The following is a 7685-nucleotide window of genomic DNA, read 5'->3' on the forward strand; positions in this document are numbered from 1 at the left end:
GGCCTGTCCTTGTTTTTTGATACAGGATCTTGCTCTGTTGCTCAGGCTGGAGTGCAGTAGTGCTGTCTGCCCACTGCAACCTCCATCTCCTGGGCTCAAGTGATCCTCCCACCTCAGCCTCTTGTGTAGCTACGACTGTAGACACACACCACCATGCCTGACTAATTTTTGTATTGCCTGGGCTGGCCTTGAACTCCTGGATTCAAGTGATGCGCCCACGTTGACCTCCCGGATTACAGATGTGAGCTACTGCACCAGGCTCCCTTGTTCTTTTTGAAACTTAGCAGTTTCACTCTGTAGATTTTATTCTGTTTTATTTTAGAGACAGAGCTTTGCTCTGCCACCCAGGCTGGAGTGCAGTGGCGTGATCTTGGCTCACTGCAATCTCTGCCTCTTGGGTTCAAGCGATTCTCCTGCCTCAGCCTCCTGAGTAGCTGACACTACAGGCGTGTACCACCACACCCACTAATTTTTGCATTTTTAGTAGAGACGGAGTTTCACCATGTTAGCCAGGCTAGTCAAACTCCTAACCTCAGGTGATCCATCTGCCTCGGCCTCCCAAAGTGCTGGGATTACAGGCATGAGCCACCTCGCCCGGCCTGGATTTTAATTTTATGGTGTAATCTGAACTAAGAAAGATTTAAAATTTACCAAATGTTCAAGAATGTCAGTATATAGTACGGTACCCAGAAAAGAATGGTGTTCCACTCAGTGATACTTCCACATGTTACGAATTTATGTGTGAGGAATGTCAGTGGACTAATTGGCCTCTTTATGAAGTCCCTTGGAGGGTGTACTCTCAACTATACTTTGCTTGTGCCAGAATCTCCAGGTTTGTTTGATCTGTGTAGAGTCCTTTTACCAGAGTGCTATAGATATCTTCAACCTCAGTTTACATAGTGTTTTGAAAACTCTAGGGGAATGAGGATGTGGTAGTCGGTGAATAATGAAGGAACAAACCGATTCATGTAGCAAAAATAATAATAATAATAATAAAATAACTGGTAGTATGCATTGAAACTTAACACAAAGATTCTTTTTCCTGTTACTATAGACACAAAACATAAATTGACTATACCTATCTTAATCAGTTTCACATACAAGATCCCTGAAAAATAGTGGGTATTGATGGGCACCAGGTGAGCCACCACAGTTTCTCTACCACAACCACCACCCCTGCCCCGGCAAAAAAAGAGGAAGTTTAAAAGGCTTTGGCACTTCTTTACTCCAGTCTCAGCAGAGTGTGAAAGTTCTCTTTTGAAGGCTGACTTATTTTAAAAAGCTATATAGATGATTGTACTTGATTTATAGCTCTGAATCCTAGGCTTTAGGCCCTTAACATATACACAGTTTGACTTTTTACTAGTTGCAGTTTAATAATAGTAAAATTGAAGAATAGGTGTTTATTCCCAGTTAAAGCCAATACCTACCACAGAATTTTTCTTGGTAAAACTTCATAAATACTGTATATTTCAACCTCTGAGTTTTAAAAATGTCATTTTAAGATTTTGTTTCTAAAAATCAAATAAACAAGGATCAGAAACAGTAAGTTTGGAAGGCTGCTATTAACAGAGATTCAGGGATCTTTGTTTTACCTTTGTTAAAGTGTTGTTTAAAAATGTGGGAGTGGAAAACCCTGAAAATGCCGCAGCTGAATGATTTGTTTCTGTAGTTTCCACTCTTTAGTCCGTACTGTATATTTAGTTAAAGAAAGGAAAAGGTAAAGAAAAATAAGAGAGCTTACTTGTTAATATTTCTTTGAGGATAGAAGCTAGTAAACATGACAAGTTTTTCTTGACTGTCTTATCCAATGCTGTTCTTCTCTCTGGCCATCTTAGATTAAGTGTTTGGCCTACAGAGGCTATACTTTTGGCCGGGCGCGGTGGCTCACGCCTGTAATCCCAGCACTTTGGGAGGCTGAGGCAGGTGGATCACGAGGTCAGGAGATTGAGACCATCCTAGCTAACATGGTGAAACCCCGTCTCTACTAAAAATACAAAAAAATTAGCCGGTCGTGGTGGTGGGCGCCTATAGTCCCAGCTACCGAGGAGGCTGAGGCAGGAGAATGGTGTGAACCCAGGAGGCCAAAATCTCTTCTTCTTCTGGTTATAGCAGGTATAGAGAATATTCAAATTTCTCCTAAGATGTTTGAGAAAAAAGTTTTGTTTGGTAAGTGTTCACAAAGTAGATGAGAATCTTCCACCAAATCTTTTTTTCTTATTTGTTTGCATAAACAATATCTTAAAGTGGCGTGGTTCATCGAATTTTGAACTTTGATGAGTTTTTCTTTTACTTCTTTGAAAAACTGGGTTTTTCTTTTTTGACTTTTTAATTTCGGATCTTAGTTATAATTCCTTTTTTTTTGTTTTACAAAATAGTTCGATTTTTAAAAGTTTAGATATACTTCACAGTGAAGTCTATGTGTGATGGAGATAAGACTAGGTCTAATCTTGGTGTTTGTGGCTTCCTCAGGTGAACTATGACCTTTATAGGCTGAGCGACTGCTGCCTCAGCTTGGTTCCTATTTTGAGTGTTAATGGCTTTGGCTGGAGAGTCTTGGCAAGGACTTATTTGGTGATGTTATGGCAGCATTTGCCTGAACATATTCTATAAAGAGAAATACAATGTAAATTCCAGGATTTAAATGTGTGTTTTTAAAAATAGGGATTTAAAAGTTTAGCATCAGTATAATTTGACCCATTAGACCAGATATAATAGCTTTAACAAAGTATGTTGATGTGTTTATGTGTGTGAAAAATTCACTAACTATAAAAAGACCCTTAAGTTTTCATTAGTTCTAATAACTTCTGTGCCAATTAATGGAATACCACCACTGTTGCATATGATTGAATGCTTAATTATAGTCATATCATTTAGGTAGCTAATCTATGGGAGAAGGATTTTCCCTCCTATCTCACAAGAACCATCATAAAATATCATATAGATTATAAGACAGGTTCTTTTAGAAAGGTTTTTAAAATTCCTTCTGCTAATGCATCCTTATACTATAAAATGGGGACTTAATGAAATCTTCAATAGTCATCATTTCATGAATCACCCTTTGGATATGAAATTCTAAACCAAACTCTTGTAGAAATTGGCTTTTTCACTTTCTTTAAAGGACTTTTTAAGTACAGTAAAAGAAATTAGAGATTTTTATTTGGTCTAAATTCTGTCCAGATGACTGAACAACTAAGACTTTAATTCATATTAAGTCTGTGAAAGGGAGCTCACTCTCTGACATATTTTAATCTGTATATTCAGTAAGTGTGGAAAAATGTGTTGCCTTTTTACATAGCCTCATTTGAAGGAGACCGACTTACTCTACAAATTGCCATGAAGAGCAAGTTCTTGATTAGGTAAGAAAATACCCTTTAGTTAAGTACCTGTAAAGTTTGGAAGTTCACAAAACCACCTTCACTTCTGACACTCATTGCAAGTTCAGGGTTTCCCAAGGCCACCCTAAGGTTCTATAATTATCTAGAAGGACTTTAAAAGCTCACTGAAAACTGTTATACTCACAGTTATGACTTATTATGGCAAAAGATACAGATTAAAGTAGGCTAAGGAAAGACACTTGTGCAACCCAGAAAGTTCTGAGTGCAGCGCTTCTAGTTGTCTTCTCCCAATGGAGTCATAGGCAGTGCTGATTTTTCCCAGTAACAGTATGTATCATCATGCATGGAGTATTACCGACCAAGGTAGCTCACCTGAGCCTTGGGTCTAGAGTTTTTATCGGGTCTTGGTCATATAGACACCACTGACTGCCTGTGAGGTTACCCTTTAGTCTCCACCTCCTCCAGAGGTTGAGCTGTTAACTATCACTGCATGGCCCAAAGAGCCCCCCATAAATCACATTGTTAGACTGTCTGGTGTAAATACAGGATGCTCTAATTCGTCAGGAAGTTACAAGGGCTTAGAAATCACCTCCAGGAGCCAAGGGCAAAGGCATGGCCTCTCTTTGGGTAAAGTTAATTCTTGACTACACAGAACCAAGTTATAAGGCATTTTGCCTTATTTTGCTTGAACTTTAAAAATATCTGAATACAGGAGCTGCTGCCACCATCGCTGCAGCAATGGCAGGCACTGCCACCGCTGCCTGAGGAGTGGGCTTGGGAAGGAAGTGGTCATCTCTCTCGGAGCTTTTTCGGAAGCATCCTTGTCCCCTGCAGCCCTCCCACAGGAATGACAGTGGACAAAAGTGAGCTGGTACAGAAAGCCAACTCACTGAGCAGGCTGAGTGCTGTGATGATATGGCTGTAGCCATGAAGGCAGTCAGGGAACAAAGGCATGAATTCTCCAACGAAGAGAGAATTGCCTACAAGAATGTGGTAGGTGCCTGCTGCTCTTCCTAGCGTGTCACTCCAGCATTGAGCAGAAAACAGAGGAAAGAGAAGAAGCCGCAGGTGGACAGAGAGTACCATGAGAAGATGGAAGCAGAACTGCAGGACATCTGCAATGACGTTCTGGAGCTGTTGGACAAATATCTTACTCCCAATTCTATACAACCAGAGAGAAAGGTGTTCTACTTGAAAATGAAAGGAGATTATTTTAGGTATCTTTCTGAAGTGGCATCTGGAGACAACAAACAAACCACTATGTTGAACTTCCAGCAGGCTTATCAGGAACCATTTGAAATTAGTAAGAAAGAAGAAATACAGCCTACACATCCAATTTGACTTGGTCTGGCACTTAATTTCTCAGTCTTTTACTATGAGATTCTAAACTCTACTGAAAAGACCTGCAGCCTGGCAAAAACAGCATTTGATGAAGCAATTGCTGAATTTGATACACTGAATGAAGAGTCTTAAAAAGACAGCACTCTGATCATGCAGTTACTTAGGGACAGTCTCACTCTGTAGACATCAGAAAACCAGGGAGATGAAGGAGATGCTGGGGAGGGAGATAACTAATGTCTCTTGTGCTTTATGATCTGTTCAGCGTCACTCTGTACCCTCCATAGATATCCCTTGTGTGATAAAACATAAAGAATCGTACATTGACTTGCTATTTTTCACAGCCTCAGCCTAGCAAAAATGGTTCATGGGATAAACAGCTGGTATTTGTATTCTAAAACTCAGATTGGTCACATAAATGCCACGGCATTCTGAAGTTTTTATTTTGATTAACATTGACAGGATTAGGTGTGTTTAATTTTTTAAAAATTCAATACTAGTGATTATGGGGTTTTGTAATTTAGCAAAACTCTTACTTGTAGAAAAAATAGACCTGAATGGTCTTTGTTCCAAGATGGCCAAATAGGAATAGCTCCAGTCTACAGATCCCAGCATGAGTGAGGCAGAAGACAGGTGATTTCTGCATTTCCAACTGAGCTTTGAAAAGAGTAGTGGTTCTCCTGGCATGGAGTTTGAGATGGGAGAACAGACAGACTGCCTCCTCAAGTGGGTCCCTGACCCCTGAGTAGCCCAACTGGGAGGCACCTCCCAGTAGGGGCTAACTGACACCTCATACAGCCAGGTGCCCCTCTGAGACGAAGCTTCCAGAGGAACGATCAGGCAGCACCATTTGCCGTTCTGCAATATTCGCGGTTCTGCAGCCTCCACTGGTGATACCTGGGAAAACAGGCTCTGGAGTGGACCTCCAGCAAGCTCCAACAGACCTGCAGCTGAGGGTCCTGACTGTTAGAAGGAAAACTAACTAACAGAAAGGACATCCACACCAAAACCCCATCTGTACGTCACCATCATCAAAGACCAAAGGTAGATAAAACCACAAAGATGGGGAGAAACCAGAGCAGAGCAGAAAAGCTGAAAATTCTAAACATCGAGCACCTCTTCTTCTCCAAGGGAATGCAGCTCCTCGCTAGCAGTGGAACAAAGCTGGAAGGAGAATGACTTTGATGAGTTGAGAGAAGGCTTCAGAAGATCAGTAATAACAGACTTCTCCAAGCTAAAGGAGGATGTTCGAACCCATTACAAAGAAGCTAAAAACCTTGAAAAATGATTAGACGAATGGCTGACTAGAATAAACAGCATAGAGAAGACCTTAAATGACCTGATGGAGCTGAAAACCATGACACGAGAACTACGTGATGCATGTACAAGCTTCGGTAACCGATTCGATCAACTGGAAGAAAGGGTATCAGTGATTGAAGATCAAATGAATGAAATGAAACGAGAAGAGAAGTTTAGAGGAAAAAAGAGTAAAAAGAAACAAAGCCTTCAAGAAGTATGGGACTATGTGAAAAGACCAAATCTACGTCTGATTGGTGTACCTGAACGTGACGGGGAGAATGGAACCAAGTTGGAAAACACTCTGCAGGATATTATCCAGGAGAAGTTCCCCAACCTAGCAAGGCAGGCCAACATTCAAATTCAGGAAATACAGAGAATGCCACAAAGATACTCCTTGAGAAGAGCAACCCCAAGACACAAAATTGTCAGATTCACCAAGGTTGAAATGAAGGAAAAAATGTTAAGGGCAGCCAGAGGGAAAGGTTGGATTACCCACAAAGGGAAGTCCATCAGACTAACGGTGGATTTCTTGGCAGAAACTCTACAAGCCAAAAGAGAGTGGGGGCCAATATTCAACATCCTTAAAGGAAAGACTTCAACCCAGAATTTTATATCCAGCCAAACTAAGCTTCATAAATTAAGGAGAAATAAAATCCTTTACAGACAAGCAAATGAGAGATTTTGTCACCACCCAGGACTGGCTTACAAGAGCTCCTGAAGGAAGCACTAAACATGGAAAGATCAGAGCAGAACTGAAGGAGATAGAGACACAAAAAACCCTTCAAAAAATCAGTTAATCCAGGAGCTGGTTTTTTGAAAAGATCAACAAAATTTTTAGACTGCTAGCAAGACTAATAAAGAAGAAAAGAGAGAAGAATCAAATTGACACAATAAAAAATGATAAAGGGGATATCATCACCGATCTCACAGAGGTACAAACTACCAGCAGAAAATACTATAAACATCTCTACGCAAATAAACTAGAAAATCTAGAAGAAATGGATAAATTCCTAGACACATACACCCTCCCAAGACTAAACCAGGAAGAAGTTGAATCCCTGAATAGACCAATAACAGGCTCTGAAATTGAGGCAATAATTACTAGCCTGCCAACCAAAAAAAGTCTAGGACCAGACAGATTCACAGCCAAATTCTACCAGAGATACAAAGAGGAGCTGGTACCACTCCTTCTGAAACTATTCCGATAATAGAAAAAGAGGGAACCCTCCCTAACTCATTTTATGCGGCCAGCATCATCCTGATACCAAAGCCTGGCAGAGACACAACAAAAAAAAGAGAATTTTAGACCAGTATCCCTGATGAACATCAATGCAGAAATCCTCAATAAAATGCTGGCAAACCAAATCCAGCAGCACATCAAAAAGCTTATCCACCATGATCAAGTGGGCTTCATCCCTGGGATGCAAAGCTGGTTCAACATATGCAAATCAGTAAACGTAATCCATCATATAAACAGAACCAAAGACAAAAACCACATAATTATCTCAATAGATGCCGAAAAGGCCTTTGACAAAATTTAACAGCCCTTCATGCTAAAAACTGTCAATAAATTAGGTATTGATGGGACATATCTCAAAATAGTAAGAGTTACTTATGACAGACCCACAGCCAATATCATACTGAATGGGCAAAAACTGGAAGCATTCCCTTTGAAAACTGGCACAAGACAAGGATGCCCTATCTCACCAC

General features: G+C 40.5%; 1 protein-coding gene across 2 annotated transcripts in view; it reads left to right on the top strand.

The window, feature by feature from the left end:
- Positions 1–7685, top strand: part of TSG101 (tumor susceptibility 101) — a 64410-nt gene that overhangs the window by 37410 nt on the left and 19315 nt on the right. The window lies entirely within an intron of this gene.

The sequence above is a fragment of the Mandrillus leucophaeus genome, unplaced genomic scaffold (assembly GCF_000951045.1).
Source record: "Mandrillus leucophaeus isolate KB7577 unplaced genomic scaffold, Mleu.le_1.0 Scaffold420, whole genome shotgun sequence".
Lineage (NCBI taxonomy): Eukaryota > Metazoa > Chordata > Mammalia > Primates > Cercopithecidae > Mandrillus > Mandrillus leucophaeus.